Raw genomic sequence first — 25,704 nt, 5'->3', positions numbered from 1 at the left:
TTTGCATATTTGGGCACGTCCCCTACTTCTGATTGACAGTGTTCCCTTCCCAGAGCAAGCACTTTCTGAATGCTGGTGGCGTGTGGTCGGTCGCACACGCTCTCAGTCACCGTGCGCTTTCCCCTCCCTGTCTCCTTTCTTCTGACGCTGCTTGCTGCACTAATACACCCAGAAGGGCAGCGAGTGTCATCAAAAGAAAGGAGACAGAGGAGAACGCGTGTGGCCGCTGCATGCGTGCACAGCAACGCATGCATTCAGCATTCAGACTGCTTGCTCTTGGAAGCGAGCACGGTCAATCAGAAATGGGAAAGTACCCCGATATGCCAATGAGGAGGCATAACCGTGCACCAAATTCTTTGCCATGCCAAGGGTGCACTGAAGCCTCCTTGTTTGCATGTGAATTAAAAGTTATTTTCTTAGTCATTGCACCAGTAACAGGAACATTGCTAGTACCAGGGGCAACATCTGAAAGTAGCTTGTATGCTCTCCCTGTGTTTGCTTGGATTTCCTCCAGGTTCACCAGTTTCCTCCCACACTCTAAAGACACATACTGATATGGAATATAGATTGTGAGTCCCAATGGGGACAGTGATGTCTCTAATGAGTATTGTATATAAGTGAGTAAATGAATAATTATAATATGATTGTATAGGGGCTTCATCCTCTACAACACTGTATAGTCCATTTAAAATGCATTTTGTGGGTAATGGATTCCCTTTAAAAAAAGGTTTAGAGTCTGCCATTTTGAAATACCAGCGATTTGAAAAACTAGCACCTCTAACAGTGAAGGAAGGGGATAGGGTTTACAGAGACCAAACCACTAAATCTTTCCTGCTACCAAAGAAAACTATACTTGGAGGAGACCACAACTGAGATGAGGTGAAGAGTTTACAGTAATATGTGCATCATCCCCCAATGACACCAGTTATACTTTTCTTTCCCTTTTCATGTTCTTCCAATCACTCCTGGACAAGAACAAGACACACAGACAGCATTAAGACCAATTTTAGACTACGTTCCAATTACCATTGGCAATTTTCTACAAGGACGTCAGGTCCATGTGGAAAAAAGAAAATCACACAGAGCCAATCACATCCGTAGTTTGCAGACGAGTGGTCCACAAAAGTCAGTGCTTATCTAAACTTATGCTTGATGGCCAGTGTGAACATGCTCCCATGTTGCATGCATACCAACTTGTGGTCCAGTTCCTTTTTTTTTCGATTTACTTTTAGGTTTCTGCATTTAGTGAAGGTGTGGCCGCCCTTCGTTTGAGCTAGATATCCCATTTATAAAGCTCCCCACTAGCTGTGTGTCCATGATTGGGACCGGTCCTATTAAGTCCTTATTCACACAGGACATCACTGTGATGTATAGTAAGGTTTTAATACTAGAGATTAGGACCATCTCAAATTTGGGTACACGTTGACCTTGGTGGGGTGGCTTTTACGCTTTTTTAATCAAAAGCAGTTTTTACTAAGTACCCAATGTTATTTATATGCACTATTGTTTATTTACAGCAGGGTATTTGTTCATTTTGTTTCTGTGTTGGGTTTTTTCTCATCTGAAGTTAACCTGAAGCAGTCCCTTCAGGAGTTTTTATGCGACACCCTCCGGCAGCGGAGAGAGTTGGTGGCACGTCACAACGCGACTATCTGTATATCTGGTCTGGAGTGTATCAAAATGAAAAGTTTGGTCTGAGGTCTGTATTCAGATGGGGAGGGGGAGTTTATTTTGGGGTCTGGCCTGGGGTCTATTTTTAGTGAGTCTGATTTGGGGTCTTGTCTTGAGTCGATATTTATTTTAAGGGTCTATAATTGTTCAGTTACCCTGGCATTTATAGTTAGGCTCTCTATTTGTTTAGGGGGTCTGGTCTGGGCCACAAAGACTGACTACGGGGAATATAGTGTATAGTATACAGTACACTGTGGAGGGAATCCCTCATTGATAATCATACATGGCAACTCTCCTGGAGCAAGCCCATTAGTTGCCCCTCAAGCCACCTACATTTGTGTTTGCTTTGATTATCTATAGTCACCCTGCATGCTGAATACCCCCCCAATATATCCCATCCCTAAGCAACCTGTCACGATTCCGCCTATCTATGTGTCTGAATGCAGTGAGTGACAGTTCAGCTGTCCAATCTAGGGCAGGGGTGTGCTTAGCTTTCAGTATGGTGATGGACAGCTCAGCTGTCCAATCAGAGACTGGGACATGCTGAGCATTGTGTTTTGTCATGCTCCTGTGTTCGAACCATCGAGCCTGTGTTTTGTGGTCGGCTTCTCTCTCCACAGAGCCACAGCAGACACTTTATTTCCCAGTATTTACTTTCTGCTATTCTGGCTGCAGTCAGTTTAAGGCAGTTTAGCATTAACACAGGTCTTTTCATTTGTCTGCCCTATCACCTTTTGGGTGTAGCTTTATATTCTGCCCCCTTTCCTGCTGGCGATAGTTTCTTGTGGATGTTCAACCATTCTGCTATAGCTTAAAGCTAGTCAGTGAAATTCCAGCTAGGGTTTTTCTCCTTGCTGTTTCTGTTGTTTACTCTGCACCTACCGTCTGTTTCTTTTTAGGAGTTAGGCAGCATATAATCTAACAGTACATACTTTATAATTTATTTTATAATTAGTGGTTTATTTTTCTCACTATGGGAGCTTTTCTTTTTTTCAGCTCACTTTTGTAGGTAATTCACACTCTGCTCTACCCTCCGACTCTTTAGGAGAAACGTGATGTGCTCATTGTCCTTTTTAGGCAGCATGGGTCCGAGATGTCATCTTATAGCCTGTGGTTAAGGCAATCTCTACTCACACAGGAACCACTAGGGACTGTGGGGTCAGGATCTCTAGTCTGTACAGGAACTGGTCAGTTGCAGTATTTAGATTTACTTATTATCCTGTGTGAGTAGCTACTCTAGCATAACAGTGTTGAGGGACAGTTCAGCTGACCAATCAGTGTTCATGTGTGCCAGGGCTTCCTCCATGTGTCTCCTGTTTGGAGTAATTACCAGGCTATTTAGCTGGGTCTCTGCCTCCAATTACTGCCAATTGTAGCTTAGCTCAAGTGATGTGCGCATGCTCTGTATCGTGTGTTCCTGTATTTGATATTTGTTGTCCTACCTTGCCATTGACCATCCATTTGCCTTGCCCCTCTGTTTTGATCTGCTACCTTCCTGGAATTCTGACCTCAGACTGTGACCTGACTACACCTTTGCCTTAGCCATTTGCTTATGATGAGCCCTCTTGGTATCTAGCCCTGGACCTCTTGACTACCCTGCCTCATGACTTGCCCATGAGTAGTGATTAGTATCACATTACCATGATGATCAGCAATGCAATGGGAGAGATGTGTAAAATTAATCATGAAATATTAGCCTTAGACAGGCTTATCTGTCAGGCCTCCATATCAGTAGTTCCCTGAGATGTCGCATGCTGAACTTACCACTTTTTCTCACTGAAGCCAGGGGCCCCACCGGTCAGGACACCCTGATCGCCCCTCTGGTACTTCTGCCTCCATCCCGTGTGTGACCCTCTGCTACGTCTGACTATTCTCTGACTCACGATTCTGTACCTCGTTTGCCCGGACTGTGTATGACCTCCGTTTTGCCCAACTCTGAGTTTTCTACCATCTCTGAAAGCAGGACGCTAAGCCACGCCCCCTTGCTGTCACATGACCGTAGGTCTGGTGCCTGCTGGCTAAAGCTTCAGCGTTCAGGTCCTGTGCATCTGTACTTTCAGGCTATTCCTGTCCCCGGGGCCCCTACAGTACGGATGAGTCCCTGCACAGCGGAGGCTGCACGCCGGCGCTGTCAGGAGCCTGATAGGAATAATAAAATATCTACAATTGGACTTTTAGTCCAATTTTTTAGGACAATTTTTTTTTATTGGTTAATGTATGCTCTCTATATAAACCATTGATCTCGATGTGTTTTATCAATTTTGCACCTGGTTATACATGTCCAGTAGTATTTGGTATTTCATTTATATATAATTCATATATTGTTGGAATATTCAGGGTATCGCTCTAACAACTACCTCTTAGCATGATGCATTATTCTCACAAAGTTCTTACACTGTCTTTTTAATTGTCACTTTTCACGCTGTAGGACGAATATCAGTGCCAATAATTAACATTATTTTCTGGCTGGCTTACAGCCCAAGTATTAATTTATCAATCTTATTTATATCATTATCTGTGTGAATTTTGATCACTATGATGCGCAGTACTTAAGCCACAGTATATCTTCTTGTTATTTCTCAAGGCTTAACCTGCAATTTACCGGTATTATAATGCTGTCTATGTACTGGGATAACATATTGTTATAACTTGTAGCTTCTGAAGCGCGGTAATCCTCTTTGTATGTTTGTTGTATCTTTTAGCACACTATCTTTCATGCCACGATCACTTATTCATGCACACTTTTTGTGTTGGTGCAATCATTAATTTTTACATTATTCAATTTATGCAGGTACAGCTGCTATAGGCCACAAGTAGGCTGGGTTTTTCTTCATCCAGGACAAAGATTTTGTTTTCTGTCGTATTCCTGTATCTAAACCCTGGAAAAACGGAAAGTAGATCCTTGGTGCCTTCTCTCACACACAGCACCCAGAACACATCATACCATGACGGCCACTCCAGAGCAGCACCCCAGGGCCCGTGGAGCCTTCATGGAAGGTCCAGGGACAGAATGTCTGGATATTTATTGCATCCTGTCTATCTAATTAAGTAATTGAGCAAAAACATGATGTTAATGAAAAGACACAATAGAATAGGTCTGATAGGCAGTTACATAAAACCCCAGCTACAAACCTTCCCGAACCCAAGATGAAAGACGGTGCCGCTTAGAAAAATAATCTAATCCTTTATCGCAACATGAAGCTTCCACTTTCATGGAGCTGCCGTTATTCCACTAGATTAGCTTAATAAACCTCAATAAATATCAACAGGATTTAAGTTTATAATTGGGAAAAACTCATTTTGGAAATGCGCAATCTGAGAACACGTTTGTAATTGCGAAGAAGCTCTCGGCAAGGAAGAGCGATTTGATTTCTAGATTCACACAGAGATGTTCAGAAGAGCATTGATAAGAGCTGGTATCATTGCTTTCATAGCCAATGAGTCACTCGAGCAACTGGGAGAGCAACCAAAATCATCATCACATATGCTGCACTGAGCCAAAGACAGCAGCTAAGCAAACAAGTAGGGTCTCTGACCGCACCGCGTGTGAGGAGGGGGACGGCTACTAAACCCAGAGCATTCCCTTACTGGAGTCTGAACTGGCTACTAGGAATATGTCGCAGATGGCCCCTGCCGCCATCAGAGGACCACACTTGATGATCAGCCTCGATTTGGCATGAGTCCATAGGTATACATTTAGCGAAGTTTTACATTTAGACACATTCAAGAAAATGTATAAATACATGTATACAGATACATATATTGACATACAAAGATAAAAATGTACAGATATGAATCAAATTGCAGAAATATGCATACGTATTTATGAAATATAAGTATTGAGACACACGTGTTAATCGTTGAATTGAGTTTTCTCTTCAGTGGTTTAGGCACAGGTGTATGACATCCGTCATACACATCCGTCATTCACACCATGCCGTCTGCCTTTAATAACATGTGATAGAACGGCCGCTGGTGCAGAGCTCACTGATACCAGTGCGGTCCTGTAATAACAGCCACCGCAGTAACAAGTCTGTTCATGACATTTCTTCCCTCCTAAATCTTCCCCCGTCACCTGTGAGTGATTTGAGAAGTGGAAGGAACCGCAGCAACTCAACCACTAAGTGGAGACCCCGTAACATTACAGAGCGGGTGGCCAAGTGCTGAGGAGCAAAGGGCAGAAAAGTGACCAATGCTTTCCTGATCCCATAACTGTAAAGTCCATACCTCCTCTGGTATGAACACAAACAGTGCGCCCCTGCAGGGAGCTTCATCGTCAAGCAGCTGCATGCGGCCGTATGTCACCAAGCACAATGCCAAGTGTCAGAGTGGTGTAAATCCGCCACCACTGGAATCTGGAGGAAACGTATTGCCCCTCCTACAATGTGCTATTTATAACACCAGTGTTATTTTACATGAGAAAGAGGCATTTGTACTCCCCAGATACCACTCCCTAAGTATGAATGGAACCTTTTAGCTACACTTGTGGTACTATCCGCGTATAAAGACATTGGTCCTTTCAAAATTTAATTGGTTGAAGTCCATCCATGTATCAGAATGATAGATATTTGGAAAGGGTTGGAACCGTAGTGGATGCAGAGATTGCAGCTGTGCCCTGGAGCCTAGGGGACCCAGAATGTCCTGTTGGCCTGTATGAGAAGACAAATACTATTAAAGACCTATGATAGCTGGGGGCCTGGTTTATAATTTTGTATTGGGGACCATAATCTTCAAGTTACGACAATGTTGTGAAATAGACAAAATTCTCCAAAATGTAGGAACTGCAACCGACCTAGCCACTTATACCAAAAAACTGAAATCTGATTGGTTCCCACAGGCAAATCTTTACATTATATCATTGTAATTTGATGGCCCCAGCTTTTATTTAGTACTAGCAAGTGTGAACAAACAGAGTGTATTAATAGAGCATTTTTGCATGGCTGTCATGTCTTCCACATCATCACATGCTCTAATTAAGCAATTAAACACTACACGCTGCACATTCATCTTGCTTGAAGTGAAGCTACACAAACAGAATGTGGGGATGTAAAATGGGCCACACTAGCTACAGTACAAGCTCCGTACGAAGAAGTGGAGCCTCTGTACAAGAACAGGGATTCTGGTGATCTCGACTGCTGAGCTAATGCAGCACCCCCCCTTAGAATATACTAGGTAATATTTTCTGCAAGTGCCATTTCTATTCTCCCAAGGCTTTATCTTTGTAAATTATTTTTTCTTCCTAGTAATATTTGTCATATCCATAACAATTTTGGTGCACATACCAAACACTTAAATGACAAAGTCAGCTTTGTTACATCTGAATAACATTTCAATTATTAACTTATATTGGTTATGTCATTATCCTTCCCAATGAATGTCATCCTGTGATAACGAAGTCAGTGAGGCGGTACCCACAGACATGGCCCCACCTTGTGTCTTGAGTGCCCCCCCATCCTACCTTCTCCTCACCTCGCCCCATCTAGCTGTGCAATAGCTCTTCATACTGTGCAGACAGCTGTAATCGGCAGGCCTCAGGGAACGGGGTGACTCAGACAGAGACTGATTTTAAGAGGTTTGAATACGTGACTGCAGGGTTGTGATATTCTCAAATAAGGACAGGACTGCAGGCTTTACTTCTCCAAGTGCCATTTAACCTTGGATGCTTGAGATACCCTTGTCGCTAACACACTTACTGAAATATTCAAGATGATAGTTATTCTGATTAAAAAGGAAAAAGAATACCAAAGTGTACAATTTATTTCAGGTTTAGTTATGTGTACTTGATTATTCAAATCCCCTCCACCCTGCAATAGAATTAATGCAGCAAATTTTTATTGCAAAAACTATTTCACAGTGTACATACAGAAATAGTCTATGAAAAGGTAAGAAACTGTATCCATATATTACATTAATATTCATGTACTGCTCCTGAGTTACATCCTGTATTATACTCCAGAGCTTCACTCACTATTCTGCTGGTGCAGTCACTGTGTACATACATTACATTACTGATCCTGAGTTACATCCTGTATTATACCGCAGAGCTACACTCACTATTCTGCTGGTGCAGTCACTGTGTACATACATTACATTACTGATTCTGAGTTACATCCTGTATTATATTCCAGAGCTGCACTCACTATTCTGCTGGTGCAGTCACTGTGTACATTCACTACATTACTGATCCTGAGTTACATCCTGTATTATACCGCAGAGCTGCACTCACTATTCTGCTGATGCAGTCACTGTGTACATTCATTACATTACTGATCCTGAGTTACATCCTGTATTATACTCCAAAGCTGCACTCACTATTCTGCTGGTGCAGTCACTGTGTACATACATTACATTACTGGTCCTGAGTTACATCCTGTATTATACTCCAGAGCTGCACTCACTACTCTGCTGGTGCAGTCACTGTGTACATACATTACATTACTGATCCTGAGTTACATCCTGTATTATACTCCAGAGCTGCACTCACTATTCTGCTGGTGCAGTCACTTTGTACATACATTACATTACTGATCCTGAGTTACATCCTGTATTATACCACAGAGCTGCACTCACTATTCTGCTGGTGCAGTCACTGTGTATGTCATGATCCCAGTGCAGGTTTTTGAGCTGCACGTCAGGTGTTAATGTCTGGAGCTCAGTGCAGGTTTTGACCTGCACACCTGGGGTTAATGATTGTGGCCTTGCTTTGGTTCTAGGAGAGCTTCTTAAACCCCTGGGAAGCTCCAATCCCTGTTATACTTTTGCCTTTGGCCGAGTGTGGTGACCTCTGTGTGCCTGTGCCTGTTCGTTGTTATAGCTTGTTTATATGGTTCTGACCCGGTTCTGTTTCCCGTTGTGAGTTTGCCTGTTGATTCTGTACTTCGCTACCCTCCCTGTGTATGACTCATTGCCTGTGATCTGACTACTCTCTGTTCGCCCCTCTTGTACCTTGCAGCTATCTCTGTGTGTGACTCACTGGCTACGTCTTGACTATTCTCCCTGTCTATATGCCCCTTGGTAACTTTGTCTCGCAGTTACCCTGCTAGGAGTTCTCTTGCAGCTCCTAGCTCTCTGGAGTTTAGGCCACGCCCCCAGCAGTCACGTGCTCTAGGTCCTGCTGTTCTGAAGTACGCATCTACTGGGCTGCTGCCCGCTCCACAGGTATCTTTGAGCACAGTTCGTTTTACTCAGGACACGCGCACTGGCTCAGTGAGCAAGGGCAGTGCGGTGTTCCTGACAGTGTACATACATTACTGATCCTGAGTTACATCCTGTATTATACTCCAGAGCTGCACTCACTATTCTGCTGGTGGAGTCACTGTGTACATACATGACATTACTGATCCTGAGTTACATCCTGTATTATACTCCAGAGCTGCACTCACTATTCTGCTGGTGCAGTCACTGTGTACATACATTACATTACTGATCATGAGTTACATCCTGTATTATACTCCAGAGCTGCACTCGCTATTCTGCTGGTGCAGTCACTGTGTACATACATTACATTACTGATCATGAGTTACATCCTGTATTATACTCCAGAGCTGCACTCGCTATTCTGCTGGTGCAGTCACTGTGTGCATACATTACATTGCTGATCCTGAGTTACATCCTGTATTATACTCCAGAGCTGCACTCACTATTCTGCTGGTGCAGTCACTGTGTACATACATTACATTACTGATCATGAGTTACATCCTGTATTATACTCCAGAGCTGCACTCGCTATTCTGCTGGTGCAGTCACTGTGTGCATACATTACATTGCTGATCCTGAGTTACATCCTGTATTATACTCCAGAGCTGCACTCGCTATTCTGCTGGTGCAGTCCCTGTGTGCATACATTACATTGCTGATCCTGAGTTACATCCTGTATTATACTCCAGAGCTGCACTCGCTATTCTTCTGGTGCAGTCACTGTGTACATACATTACTGATCCTGAGTTACAGCCTGTATTATACTCCAGAGCTGCACTCGCTATTCTGCTGGTGCAGTCACTGTGTACATACATTACATTACTGATCATGAGTTACATCCTGTATTATACTCCAGAGCTGCACTCACTATTCTGCTGGTGCAGTCACTGTGTACTTACATTACTGATCCTGAGTTACATCCTGTATTATACTCCAGAGCTGCGCTCACTATTCTGCTGGTGCAGTCACTGTGTGCATACATTACATTGCTGATCCTGAGTTACATCCTGTATTATACTCCAGAGCTGCACTCACTATTATGTTGGTGCAGATCCCAAGTCACAATTTATATTATTCTCCATTCATTCAAGCATCTCTATTCTTCCGACAGGTATGTCCATCCACCCAGCTCTCCTGCTCTCCTGCTGTCTGTCTATGAAGGACACACAGTGCGTCACCCAGCTTTGCACATAGACTTGCCTCTGCACCTAGCATTCACATGGTATGTCCATCCACCCAGCTCTCCTGCTCTCCTGCTGTCTGTCTATGAAGGACACACAGTGCGTCACCCAGCTTTGCACATAGACTTGCCTCTGCACCTAGCATTCACATGGTATGCCTTTCAGCTAACCCCAGCTTACCCCAGTGTTATTTATGACCTTGTTTACTCTGGCTTGATCATATACATCTGGTCCACTCTTAATTGTCTGGCCAAGATGAGCAGAGACCACTCCTCTCTGCTTCACACCTGACTGCACTTAGTTGTACATATATTGCAGAGTACAAGTCTGCATAGACTTCAGTCTGCATTGTGATTGCTATAAGTGTGTGCTAGAAGTGTGAAGATTAATTTAAGAATTAAAACCAGAAGGATGAATACAGACTGTGCCCTGCTACCTGCCACCATCGCACTCTAACAAGCATCTCTATTCTTCCGACAGGTATGTCCATCCACCCAGCTCTCCTGCTCTCCTGCTGTCTGTCTATGAAGGACACACAGTGCGTCACCCAGCTTTGCACATAGACTTGCCTCTGCACCTAGCATTCACATGGTATGTCCATCCACCCAGCTCTCCTGCTCTCCTGCTGTCTGTCTATGAAGGACACACAGTGCGTCACCCAGCTTTGCACATAGACTTGCCTCTGCACCTAGCATTCACATGGTATGTCCATCCACCCAGCTCTCCTGCTCTCCTGCTGTCTGTCTATGAAGGACACACAGTGCGTCACCCAGCTTTGCACATAGACTTGTCTCTGCACCTAGCATTCACATGGTATGCCTTTCAGCTAACCCCAGCTTACCCCAGTGTTATTTATGACCTTGTTTACTCTGGCTTGATCATATACATCTGGTCCACTCTTAATTGTCTGGCCAAGATGAGCAGAGACCACTCCTCTCTGCTTCACACCTGACTGCACTTAGTTGTACATATATTGCAGAGTACAAGTCTGCATAGACTTCAGTCTGCATTGTGATTGCTATAAGTGTGTGCTAGAAGTGTGAAGATTAATTTAAGAATTAAAACCAGAAGTGAACCAGAAGGGAACTGAAGGTAATTGGACACAGTCACTGTAAACAATGTTTCTGTTTGTTTTCACTTTCACCCCAATAATCCTTCACTTTCTGCTAATTCCCCTAATCCCTACTCCTAGTAAGGAACTGTTCATCTCTTCTTCAATCCTCCCCATCCACCTCACCTCCGCCTCAAAACTGTTCCTTAACATACAATCCTCTGTCTCCAAACACAGACAGCCCCCTCATGCCCTCTCCTGCTCCCACCTGCTAACACTTTCTCTGCTCCTTCTCACTGCTGGTGATATCTCTCCAAATCCTGGTCCTCCTCACCACATTCCCACAGTCATTTCTACCTCCCATCCACGCTCTATCACAACCTTCCGTAACCTCTCCAACCTTATACCCATTCACCCAGCCCCCGCTTCCCCAGTCCCACTAACAGGACCTCTGTGGAACGCTCGCTCTGTCTGCAACAAGCTTTCCTACATCCATGATCTTTTTGTTACTACCAAACTCTCCTTCCTCGCCATCACCGAAACCTGGCTCACCCCTTCTGACACAGCCTCTCCTGCTGCACTTTCGTATGGCGGCTTCCACCTTTCTCACACCCCCCGCCCCAGCAGCAAACATGGTGGAGGAGTTGGTTTTCTCCTGTCAGATACCTGCTCCTTCACCCCAATCCCACTGCCACCCTCTGTTACCCTCCCTTCCTTTGAGGTGCACTCTGTGCGCATCTACTCCCCCTCCAACCTCCAACTGGCTGTCATCTACCGCCCCCCAGGGCCAGCCACCACCTTCTTTGACCACTTCACCACCTGGTTACTTCATTTCCTTTCCGCGGACATCCCTACTATCATCATGGGCGACTTCAACATCCCCATTGACACTTCCCTCTCAGCTGCCACTAAACTTCTATCTCTCACTTCCTCCTTCGGCCTCACTCAATGGTCTTCTGCAGCCACTCACAAAGATGGCCACACACTAGACCTCATCTTCACCCGCCTCTGCGCCCTATCTAGCCTCTCTAACTCACCTCTTCCTCTCTCTGACCACAACCTGCTCACATTCTCTTCCCTCTTCACTCCATGTCTACAATCCCCACCCCACAAACTTTCACACCCTCGCAGGAATCTTAAACACCTTGACCTACACTCATTCTCCGAATCCCTCCTCCCTCTTACAGATATAAGTTCCTTACACAATGTGGATGACGCTGCCGCTCTATATAACACCACAATAGCTGTAGCTTTGGAATCCGCTGCCCCACTTACACATACCAAAACTCGCAAAATCAACAGACAGCCCTGGCACACCAGCCTGACCAAAGAGCTGAGGCGAGCTTCCAGGGCTGCTGAGCGCAGATGGAAAAGATCCCACTCCAACGAGCATTTCATCGCATTCAAACAGTCCCTCACTACTTTCAAGACCACACTCGCCACAGCTAAACAAACCTACTTCTCATCTCTCATATCCTCCCTGTCTCACAACCCTAAACAGTTATTCAACACCTTCAATTCTCTCCTCCGCCCCCCAGCACCTCCTCCCTCCCCACTCATCTCAGCTGAAGACTTTGCCTCATTTTTCAAGCAGAAAATTGATAACATCAGGGACAGTTTTGGTCAACATCCCCCAGAGCCCTTCCTCCCGACTTCCCAGCCCTCCACCTTCAAAACCAACTTCTCCACCATTACAGAAGATCGACTCTCCACTCTACTCTCAAGATCACATCTCACCACCTGTGCACTCGACCCGATCCCATCCCACTTCATCCCAAACCTCACCACAGTCTTCATCCCAACCCTAACCCATCTCTTCAACCTATCACTAACAACTGGTGTTTTCCCCTCAAGCTTTAAACATGCCTCCATCACACCTATCCTCAAAAAGCCCTCTCTTGACCCATCCTCTGTATCTAGCTATCGCCCTATATCACTTCTCCCATACGCCTCCAAGCTACTGGAACAACACGTCTACCTTGAACTGTCCTCCCATCTCTCTTCTTGCTCCCTCTTCGACCGCTTACAATCTGGCTTCCGGTCACACCACTCCACTGAAACTGCCCTTACTAAGGTCACCAATGACCTCTTAACGGCCAAGAGCAAGCGACACTACTCTGTCCTCCTCCTCCTGGACCTGTCGGCTGCCTTTGACACAGTGGACCATTCCCTATTATTACAGACCCTCTCATCCCTCGGCATCACAGACTTGGCCCTCTCCTGGATCTCATCATACCTAACAGACCGGACATTCAGCGTCTCCCACTCACACACCACCTCCTCACCTCGCCCCCTATCTGTCGGAGTCCCACAAGGTTCAGTCCTAGGGCCCCTGCTGTTCTCTATTTACACCTTTGGCCTGGAACAGCTCATAGAATCTCATGGCTTTCAGTATCATCTTTATGCTGATGACACACAGATCTACATCTCTGGACCAGATATCACCTCCCTACTAACCAGAATCCCTCAATGTCTGTCCACTATTTCATCCTTCTTCTCCACTAGATATCTGAAACTCAACATGGACAAAACAGAATTCATCATCTTTCCCCCATCTCACGTGACCCCCCCTACGAACCTATCAATTACAGTAAATGACTGCCCACTCTCCCCAGTCCCACAAGCTCGCTGCCTCGGAGTAATCCTTGATGCTGATCTCTCCTTCAAACCACATATCCAAACCCTTTCCACTTCCTGCCGACTTCAACTCAAAAATATTTCACGCATCCGTTCATTCCTCACCCAAGAATCTGCAAAAACCCTAGTCCATGCCCTCATCATCTCTCGCCTTGACTACTGCAACCTCATGCTCTGCGGCCTCCCCTCAAACACTCTCGCACCCCTCCAATCTATTCTAAACTCTGCTGCCCGACTAATCCACCTGTCCCCCCGCTATTCCCCAGCTTCTCCCCTCTGTCAATCCCTTCACTGGCTCCCAATTGCCCAGAGACTCCATTACAAAACCCTAACCATGACATACAAAGCCATCCACAACTTGTCTCCTCCATACATCTGTGACCTCGTCTCCCGGTACTTTCCTGCACGCAACCTCCGATCCTCACAAGATCTCCTTCTCTACTCCCCTCTTATCTCCTCTTCCCACAATCGCATACAAGATTTCTCTCGCGCATCACCCCTACTCTGGAACTCTCTACCACAACATATCAGACTCTCACCTACCATCGAAACCTTCAAAAAGAGCCTGAAGACCCACCTCTTCCGACAAGCCTATAACCTGCAGTAACCACCGATCGACCAAACCGCTGCACGACCAGCTCTACTCAAGCCTACTGTATTATCACCCATCCCTTGAAGATTGTGAGCCCTCGCGGGCAGGGTCCTCTCTCCTCCTGTACCAGTTATGACTTGTATTGTTTAAGATTATTGTACTTGTTTTTATGTATACCCCCCTCACATGTAAAGCGCCATGGAATAAATGGCGCTATAACAATAAATAATAATAATAATAATAATAATAATAATAATTCACAATTCTACTGGCTTGAGAACTAAGGTATGGTATTTTATTGGATATGTGTTTTGTTTGAATGGATACGATTGTAGAAAAAAAAAGGTTTATGGATGGGGTTTCAGGGTCAAGCCAACATCACAAGCATAACTTTTAGGGACCTAAAAAAACATTTGCGATAACCCTTCAAAATATTTTTAACAAACTAATGTTTAAATCAATTTTCTATTATCTGATTACGCATTCCCTGTAAGGAGTAGGTTGATGATCATTGATCAGGGTAAGTTACGGAGGGACAGTGCACTACAAGCATTCGTTTACACTGATAGATCATATGAACGATGCGATCATAACTCTCGACAGACAATGTGATACAAGTGTTAATATAGGATGAGAATCGAGAATGAAATGGATGAATTGTAACATTGAACATTGTGCACCTTGTTCACACAGACAATCTGAAATGTGTGTTCAACTTTCAAATATCATAAATAATACTATTTATTTTGATGTCATGAAGTATTGTGCAAGCATTTCCATTGATAATGTACAAAGAAAATGTATTTGAATAACTGAAAATGTTTGATGATCATTTTCACAGTTTTATATGAACAGTAGTATTTGCGATAATAGCAATGAACAATATGACATGAATATGACCTCACTCCAATGCTCCGACTGATACTTAATAATTGTCTTGAAACACGATCAACCAATCATTGAAAGCCATAATGATTTAGGAATTGAATTTCCATGCCTCCTTTTTGCTTGTCTAATCATTCAATGAATAAACAATCTCTATTTAGCTGGCGGACATAGACTGAAAAGGGCCCCTGTGCAGGAACAATATATGGGCCCTTTGCAGTCCAATAGCTTGTTATAATGCACAATTCCACCTGCTTTTGATGTGGAAATAGGCCTCCTACCCTCTAGTTTGCACCAATACTGCTACATTTACATTATACAGTTTACAAAATATGAATGAGAATTGTTTTTGCTCGCATAAACTATTTCATGAACGATGAACAAGTGTTTTTGGACTCATTATTCAGTTGCTCAAAGCATTCATATTACACAATTATAGTATGAGTGATGGGTCATTAACATTAGAATCTGACGGATTATCGGCCACTGGAAATGCACCTTAACTCGGTGGCTCTTGTTCAACTGGAATCATCCCTGATTATTACATGTGGTGGTTAATTAAGTTTCTTGATAGTGACATACTGTATGTACATTTGTGGCAATAATGATTTTAAGAGGCTTGTGGGTCAGTGCAAAAGATTGGGGTGAGGAAGTTTCAAACTTAAAATACACACATGCCAAACGTCAGGGAAAAGACTTCTCACTTGAAACCCTAAAGGAGTTGTTTTATCTTCTGTCTTCAGAAGTGAACTACTCCTCTCTTCTGGCTTCCTTTTTGCCGAAGGTGGGTGTAGGGGGTGATGTGCTCCTGATGAATGATAGACGGTTCAGACCAGTGGCATGGTTATGCCACTTGCCTGAATTGACCGTAGTTCTCCCATGCTATAAGCTGATGCACAAAAGAGGCATTGAAGCCGGCCAGATCCAGCATTCTGACCACTTTCAGATCAACCTTTGTACAATTTGTAGCCAAGAGCTTGTAAGCGCTGCGCTCCTTTCCTAGGAGATTACTCACTGCAGATACACTTCTGAGCTGTAGACAAACAAAAAGATTAAAAATACATCCGTTCTTGTCAATTAAAGGATTTTTAGAGGCAAAATGCAAACTTGTTTGATCTTGCAAACCATTTATAATTTTATCCATTTAGGAAATAAGACAATCCCTTTAATTAAAATGTGCGTTAGATGTGAAGTTCAGTATAGGAGCACTTATTAATCGCATCATACCTCTGCATGTATCTAGGTCATGTAATTTGTCAAAATAACTTTGTTACTGTTAACTTCATAATAACATTGCATCAAGCATGTGAATATGGCCTTCTACAGGAACACAAAGCCGACATATGCATATTACGCATTTGATCCTCTATATCCTTGACTGTCAACAAATCTCATGTTGTTCATCATCAGTAACTGTGGAATTGATGATATGTTACAGCAATAGTGCAGCACAGTCATCATACACTTCAGAATGTTACTCAGCACATGTAAAGACATTGGCACGTACACAACCAGTGTCACACAAATATTACATGTGACTCTACTGTTAGATTATTTTAACTTCTAGTAAAGGGTTCTTGTTTGGTCTTGCAAAGCTCAGTTCATTCTCCGGCATTCACCCAACACTATATACAGTATGCCAGGCAGTGCCCATTACAGACAGCTGGGTCACTGAAGTCATTTACTGCCTTTTGTTCGGAGGAAGCTCATCATATAGTAGTTTCTAGGCTTGTAACAATGGTCCTCTCACCCCTATCCAACAGATGGGAAGTGGTTGGCAAGGCTAATGTCTGGAGGATTGTGGTCTTTTATGGACATTGTTTTAATTGTTAAAACCACCATCGCACTCTAACAAGCATCTCTATTCTTCCGACAGGTATGTCCATCCACCCAGCTCTCCTGCTGTCTGTCTATGAAGGACACACAGTGCGTCACCCAGCTTTGCACATAGACTTGCCTCTGCACCTAGCATTCACATGGTATGTCCATCCACCCAGCTCTCCTGCTGTCTGTCTATGAAGGACACACAGTGCGTCACCCAGCTTTGCACATAGACTTGCCTCTGCACCTAGCATTCACATGGTATGTCCATCCACCCAGCTCTCCTGCTGTCTGTCTATGAAGGACACACAGTGCGTCACCCAGCTTTGCACATAGACTTGCCTCTGCACCTAGCATTCACATGGTATGTCCATCCACCCAGCTCTCCTGCTGTCTGTCTATGAAGGACACACAGTGCGTCACCCAGCTTTGCACATAGACTTGCCTCTGCACCTAGCATTCACATGGTATGTCCATCCACCCAGCTCTCCTGCTGTCTGTCTATGAAGGACACACAGTGCGTCACCCAGCTTTGCACATAGACTTGCCTCTGCACCTAGCATTCACATGGTATGTCCATCCACCCAGCTCTCCTGCTGTCTGTCTATGAAGGACACACAGTGCGTCACCCAGCTTTGCACATAGACTTGCCTCTGCACCTAGCATTCACATGGTATGTCCATCCACCCAGCTCTCCTGCTGTCTGTCTATGAAGGACACACAGTGCGTCACCCAGCTTTGCACATAGACTTGCCTCTGCACCTAGCATTCACATGGTATGTCCATCCACCCAGCTCTCCTGCTGTCTGTCTATGAAGGACACACAGTGCGTCACCCAGCTTTGCACACAGACTTGCCTCTGCACCTAGCATTCACATGGTATGCCTTTCAGCTAACCCCAGCTTACCCCAGTGTTATTTATGACCTTGTTTACTCTGGCTTGATCATATACATCTGGTCCACTCTTAATTGTCTGGCCAAGATGAGCAGAGACCACTCCTCTCTGCTTCACACCTGACTGCACTTAGTTGTACATATATTGCAGAGTACAAGTCTGCATAGACTTCAGTCTGCATTGTGATTGCTATAAGTGTGTGCTAGAAGTGTGAAGATTAATTTAAGAATTAAAACCAGAAGTGAACCAGAAGGGAACTGAAGGTAATTGGACACAGTCACTGTAAACAATGTTTCTGTTTGTTTTCACTTTCACCCCAATAATCCTTCACTTTCTGCTAATTCCCCTAATCCCTACTCCTAGTAAGGAACTGTTCATCTCTTCTTCAATCCTCCCCATCCACCTCACCTCCGCCTCAAAACTGTTCCTTAACATACAATCCTCTGTCTCCAAACACAGACAGCCCCCTCATGCCCTCTCCTGCTCCCACCTGCTAACACTTTCTCTGCTCCTTCTCACTGCTGGTGATATCTCTCCAAATCCTGGTCCTCCTCACCACATTCCCACAGTCATTTCTACCTCCCATCCACGCTCTATCACAACCTTCCGTAACCTCTCCAACCTTATACCCATTCACCCAGCCCCCGCTTCCCCAGTCCCACTAACAGGAGCTCTGTGGAACGCTCGCTCTGTCTGCAACAAGCTTTCCTACATCCATGATCTTTTTGTTACTACCAAACTCTCCTTCCTCGCCATCACCGAAACCTGGCTCACCCCTTCTGACACAGCCTCTCCTGCTGCACTTTCGTATGGCGGCTTCCACCTTTCTCACACCCCCCGCCCCAGCAGCAAACATGGTGGAGGAGTTGGTTTTCTCCTGTCAGATACCTGCTCCTTCACCCCAATCCCACTGCCACCCTCTGTTACCCTCCCTTCCTTTGAGGTGCACTCTGTGCGCATCTACTCCCCCTCCAACCTCCAACTGGCTGTCATCTACCGCCCCCCAGGGCCAGCCACCACCTTCTTTGACCACTTCACCACCTGGTTACTTCATTTCCTTTCCGCGGACATCCCTACTATCATCATGGGCGACTTCAACATCCCCATTGACACTTCCCTCTCAGCTGCCACTAAACTTCTATCTCTCACTTCCTCCTTCGGCCTCACTCAATGGTCTTCTACAGCCACCCACAAAGATGGCCACACACTGGACCTCATCTTCACCCGCTTCTGCTCCCTATCTAACCTCTCTAACTCACCTCTTCCTCTCTCTGACCACAACCTGCTCACATTCTCTTCCCTCTTCACTCCATGTCTACAATCCCCACCCCACACACTTTCACACCCTCGCAGGAATCTTAAACACCTTGACCTACACTCATTCTCCGAATCCCTCCTCCCTCTTACAGATATAAGTTCCTTACACAATGCGGATGACGCTGCCGCTCTATATAACACCACAATAGCTGTAGCTTTGGAATCCGCTGCCCCACTTACACATACCAAAACTCGCAAAATCAACAGACAGCCCTGGCACACCAGCCTGACCAAAGAGCTGAGGCGAGCTTCCAGGGCTGCTGAGCGCAGATGGAAAAGATCCCACTCCAACGAGCATTTCATCGCATTCAAACAGTCCCTCACTACTTTCAAGACCACACTCGCCACAGCTAAACAAACCTACTTCTCATCTCTCATATCCTCCCTGTCTCACAACCCTAAACAGTTATTCAACACCTTCAATTCTCTCCTCCGCCCCCCAGCACCTCCTCCCTCCCCACTCATCTCAGCTGAAGACTTTGCCTCATTTTTCAAGCAGAAAATTGATAACATCAGGGACAGTTTTGGTCAACATCCCCCAGAGCCCTTCCTCCCGACTTCCCAGCCCTCCACCTTCAAAACCAACTTCTCCACCATTACAGAAGATCGACTCTCCACTCTACTCTCAAGATCACATCTCACCACCTGTGCACTCGACCCGATCCCATCCCACTTCATCCCAAACCTCACCACAGTCTTCATCCCAACCCTAACCCATCTCTTCAACCTATCACTAACAACTGGTGTTTTCCCCTCAAGCTTTAAACATGCCTCCATCACACCTATCCTCAAAAAGCCCTCTCTTGACCCATCCTCTGTATCTAGCTATCGCCCTATATCACTTCTCCCATACGCCTCCAAGCTACTGGAACAACACGTCTACCTTGAACTGTCCTCCCATCTCTCTTCTTGCTCCCTCTTCGACCGCTTACAATCTGGCTTCCGGTCACACCACTCCACTGAAACTGCCCTTACTAAGGTCACCAATGACCTCTTAACTGCCAAGAGCAAGCGACACTACTCTGTCCTCCTCCTCCTGGACCTGTCGGCTGCCTTTGACACAGTGGACCATTCCCTATTATTACAGACCCTCTCATCCCTCGGCATCACAGACTTGGCCCTCTCCTGGATCTCATCATACCTAACAGACCGGACATTCAGCGTCTCCCACTCACACACCACCTCCTCACCTCGCCCCCTATCTGTCGGAGTCCCACAAGGTTCAGTCCTAGGGCCCCTGCTGTTCTCTATTTACACCTTTGGCCTGGGACAGCTCATAGAATCTCATGGCTTTCAGTATCATCTTTATGCTGATGACACACAGATCTACATCTCTGGACCAGATATCACCTCCCTACTAACCAGAATCCCTCAATGTCTGTCCACTATTTCATCCTTCTTCTCCACTAGATATCTGAAACTCAACATGGACAAAACAGAATTCATCATCTTTCCCCCATCTCACGTGACCCCCCCTACGAACCTATCAATTACAGTAAATGACTGCCCACTCTCCCCAGTCCCACAAGCTCGCTGCCTCGGAGTAATCCTTGATGCTGATCTCTCCTTCAAACCACATATCCAAACCCTTTCCACTTCCTGCCGACTTCAACTCAAAAATATTTCACGCATCCGTTCATTCCTCACCCAAGAATCTGCAAAAACCCTAGTCCATGCCCTCATCATCTCTCGCCTTGACTACTGCAACCTCATGCTCTGCGGCCTCCCCTCAAACACTCTCGCACCCCTCCAATCTATTCTAAACTCTGCTGCCCGACTAATCCACCTGTCCCCCCGCTATTCCCCAGCTTCTCCCCTCTGTCAATCCCTTCACTGGCTCCCAATTGCCCAGAGACTCCATTACAAAACCCTAACCATGACATACAAAGCCATCCACAACTTGTCTCCTCCATACATCTGTGACCTCGTCTCCCGGTACTTTCCTGCACGCAACCTCCGATCCTCACAAGATCTCCTTCTCTACTCCCCTCTTATCTCCTCTTCCCACAATCGCATACAAGATTTCTCTCGCGCATCACCCCTACTCTGGAACTCTCTACCACAACATATCAGACTCTCACCTACCATCGAAACCTTCAAAAAGAGCCTGAAGACCCACCTCTTCCGACAAGCCTATAACCTGCAGTAACCACCGATCGACCAAACCGCTGCACGACCAGCTCTACCCTCGCCTACTGTATTATCACCCATCCCTTGAAGATTGTGAGCCCTCGCGGGCAGGGTCCTCTCTCCTCCTGTACCAGTTATGACTTGTATTGTTTAAGATTATTGTACTTGTTTTTATGTATACCCCCCTCACATGTAAAGCGCCATGGAATAAATGGCGCTATAACAATAAATAATAATAATAATAATAAAATTGTTGGCACCTCACATGCTTTTATCTTTCTGCTATAGGAGGTAAAGCGAAGAAATCTTATATCTAGTTATCTACTTTTATATCCATGTATGCAGAGAATAATGTTTTCAGTGACTTAGCATAGAGGGCAGTGAGACTGTGGAATTACCTGCCAGTAAACAACTCATAATAAATGTGCAACTGTCGACCATCAGTTTATCTTCCTGCACCCCACAGCTGAGCAAGCTTGAGTTTTCTATATGAAGACAATAATACCTCTTCAAGAGGTCATGTACCCTAGGCACAAAGGATCTTTCATGTTAAAATCCAATATCTGCTAACCTTGCTCCCGTCAACATGTAACATGGAGGAAAGTTGGGAGACCCCCATACTCATTAGTTAGCTGTTGGCCGAACCATTGCTTGTCTGACAGTGATAATAAGTGCATCTTCAGACGGCTTGGTCTAAAGACCTCCATTCATATGCAAGATGATCAAACCTATTGATCTTGATCCAGGTAAATGGTGTCTATACCAGCGCTACTGGTGAAGATTCCAAGATATCGGGAAGTTCCTTAACACAATTTTATTTACACAGATTTTTAAAGTTAACATGTTTCGAAGTCACACAAGATCTCTTCCTCAGGAGAAAACCTAGTTGATTAGTGATTAGGTTTTGTCCTGAGGGAGAGGTCCTGTGTGACTTTGAAACCCGTTGACTTTAAAACCCTGCATAAAACTTCCAAATATCTTGGCATCTTCATCAGCAGTGCAGGTATAGACACCATTTACCTGGATCAAGCTTTTGTCCGGTCTTCTGACCCGTGTCCTGCTGCAGCTGTCTCATGCGTTTAACATGTTGAAATTTTGCAACTCCAGGTGAGCGAAATGCTCTCCTATTAGAACACTCCTATTACCAGTTAAAACCCTATTTTGCAATTGTTTTGCTCCCCAGTATCTCCACTATTAGTCAAACCCATTGATGACAAATGACATTGGGAGAGAGAAAGATTGGGGAGTTAGAATTGTTACACCCACACCTTTTCCTTTCAGGGAAGACAAGCTAATGTCTAACAGCGGCTTTCTCCTCTGTCCTCTTTGAAAATACATGAACAGTTGGCTGAGCCGAGCACCCCCGTCAGCCAAAGGAACGTTCAGCTGACAGCTATCTTATGTGTATGGCCAGCTTAAATGTATCAGTACATGTGGCCCAATATATCACGGTCAATATTGTTCCGTACATTCCTATTACATTACGGTAGCTGTAGGTTTTTTTTTTTTTTTTTTATTTTAGAAAGGAGAACATGATGTTAGTGCAGGATTGTGCTGTCTGATGAGTCAGACATAATCTACATTGGGACGGCGCTGATAGGAGTTGGCTGCTCAAGCTGTTTATATGATTGTGTAAAATTCCATTTCAGAAACAATCCACCCAAATCTGCAACCGACACACTCCCAAATTCATGACACATTGCACCATACATGAAAAGAATGAGGTCACATGAAATCAGCAGGTGGCTAACAGGACAACTCTATGGGCTTATGGGATGGGACGTGAGGTCATGATGACCACTGTGAGGAGCCATACATCGAAGTCTCACAGCTATGCAATGGGTAGAATTATATGGGGTGATTACAGCACAGGTTTCAGTATTAGTATTGGTATCCTGCAGCACTTGAATTCTATCTCTGACCATGGGCAACGTCCATACAGAATCTCGTGTGGATCATGATAAACATTAATCAGGAACTCAAGGCTGAAGAAGACAACGGTGATTTTTCTGTTAGCTAGGACCGCTTTATGAAAGCGGGGGGAAGATGCCCTCTAATTAGTCTAATGCTTGCTTTTAGTTATTGCTTTACCATGATGACTCAACTGAAGAAATGCATCTTTTAGCCAAACCCAGTACCAATGGGAACACAGTCTCTGTAGTACCATGACATTGCTCTGCATTGGTGCTGTGTGCACAGATGAAGTAAATGCTTATGGCTGCTGAATTCATTGAGGTGCAAGTGCCTAAATACTAAATAGTGGTGTAAAGAAGGGTGTCAATTCCAGTTCTGCATTCCCTTCCACAGTCCCCATTGTTTTCCCTGATTCTATACTTGATCTTTCATTGCCGATTGCTCTGTAGTTATCATGGCTAAAGACATTATAAGGGTCACTCATAGAAGCCCCTGTAGACCCAAGGTGAAGCCGCCTCTTTATCGTAGGAAAGTCTTTCAAATGGAATTTTCAATCCTGCTAATTTGCTAGTTCACCATTTAAAAGGCGCTGCGACTGTCTCGGCCAACTGGAGGGCTTATGGATACCACTATCTAGGACCCTGCCATGGATCCAGAACAACTTATATCAAGGTATATTCATGGTATATCTGGAGCAGAATATCACTAATGTACTATAAATAGCAACTAGAGATCCGACAACTGCAGAATGCTGATGGTTTCTAGGCAGATTTATACATGATGAAGATACATTACAAAGAGGCTGGATCTTATGTTTACAAACTATAGAGCCAATGTTAATCTGGGGTTCAGCGTTTAGTAAAATTGTTTTTATGAGCAGCTGCCAACGTCTTTCATTCACAGCTGAAGCAAAACACTCCAGCTAATTCTTACAAGGATTTTGCAATACAGGAAAAGTTATGTAAGCGAGATCGAGCTCCATCGCTATCAGGCAAAACACAGCTAAGCGGAATTAGAGGAAGAGGGAAATCCCTGCATGTCGCTCAGTAGCAAAAACATAGAATAGGACTGTAACCTGCCAGGAAACAAGGAGGCATCTGTGTTCACTGGGGGGAATGAGTCAAGCGGAGATACGTAATATGGCCGCACTACAGGAGGTAACTCGTACTCAGGAGACGCAATCCTACAGGCTGAATGCAGGGAAGAACAGATGTGCTGCAGACACACATTCACTTTCATGAGGAACGTGTTAGCAAGACAGACAATTATTACCAGATTTAGAGGAACAGTTTAGCAGGAGCATAGCGAAAACTTAATATACCTGGGCCCAAAGCAGAATTTGTATTAAAGGAGATGTCCAGCCTTAGACTGTAAGTCTGCAGTCACTATATGTGACTTGTAAATCCTCACATTGTGCGCAGTGAGGATTCCCCGATACCGTGTCACTGCACGTGGTGTGAGGATTTACAATGTCTGTAACGTGCTATGGAATATGATGGTGCTATATAAATGACTAAAATAAATAAGAACATTTTCATTCATGAATTCCCCATATATATTGCATAAAAAATTACTATAGTTTTTTATGGCATTTCCCCAGCCTCATGTGCTATATTATATTCCTTCCATGGCATATTCATGTGGTGTATTATATCCACATCACGCGGTATTTGTTGCATTTTCTGATTTCTGCATTCTATTATTTCAGCTTCCATGTTAAGTCCCTCTATAGTACTGTGCATCCTTCATTTCCAGGTGCATTAACATGATCTAATACTATATGAATGGCAGATATGTTATCAGCAATTGTGGCTTTTAATAAAATGATTGCAAGGAAATAATTCTTTTGATTTGCAGTTGACGCAATTTGTAAGGTCTCATGTCTGATATATTCACTGTTAGAGTGATAGAGTGTTAGCGACTCCTGGAGTGGACCCTCTGGGTCGCGGCACCAACCCTCCCAGGGTGAGCTAGCCTAGTGAGGACCACCCCCTATACAGGGAGTGTCAGGAGCAAGCCCCAGGGGATACGATACCATGACTGCTGGCACCAGGCGGCCGGCTCACAGGAGATTCGAGACTGTGTGACTGGAGGGTGCAGGATACTAGGGAACACAGGAGAATACACGGGAGTGCGCTGAATACAGGATAGTGCAAGACGGGTACACGTGGGCACATAAGGCGTGTACCGAGTAACACATCCGGAGGTAGACAAAGCAGGACGCGTGCAAGGAGCACGACAGGGTACCGAATGAGGCAGCAGTTGTGCCAGAAGGTATAACAGAACACAGGAATAGAGTGAATGCCAGGAGGCACGACTGAGCAAGAAACAAGGGACAGGATACGAGAGGATGTGCCAGGAGGCACTACCGAGCATGAAGCAACAAGGGTTCAGAGCAAGTGCTAGGAGCACC

General features: G+C 44.9%; 1 protein-coding gene across 4 annotated transcripts in view; it reads right to left on the bottom strand.

The window, feature by feature from the left end:
• Positions 1 to 25,704, bottom strand: part of PDE4B (phosphodiesterase 4B) — a 577,622-nt gene that overhangs the window by 195,544 nt on the left and 356,374 nt on the right. The gene's annotated exons all lie outside the window — the stretch shown is intronic.

This window comes from Dendrobates tinctorius, unplaced genomic scaffold (genome assembly GCF_039654945.1).
Source record: "Dendrobates tinctorius isolate UK_male_01 unplaced genomic scaffold, ASM3965494v1 ptg000138l, whole genome shotgun sequence".
In the NCBI taxonomy this organism is placed as follows: Eukaryota; Metazoa; Chordata; class Amphibia; order Anura; family Dendrobatidae; genus Dendrobates; species Dendrobates tinctorius.
This window is presented reverse-complemented; position numbering and strand designations above follow the sequence as displayed.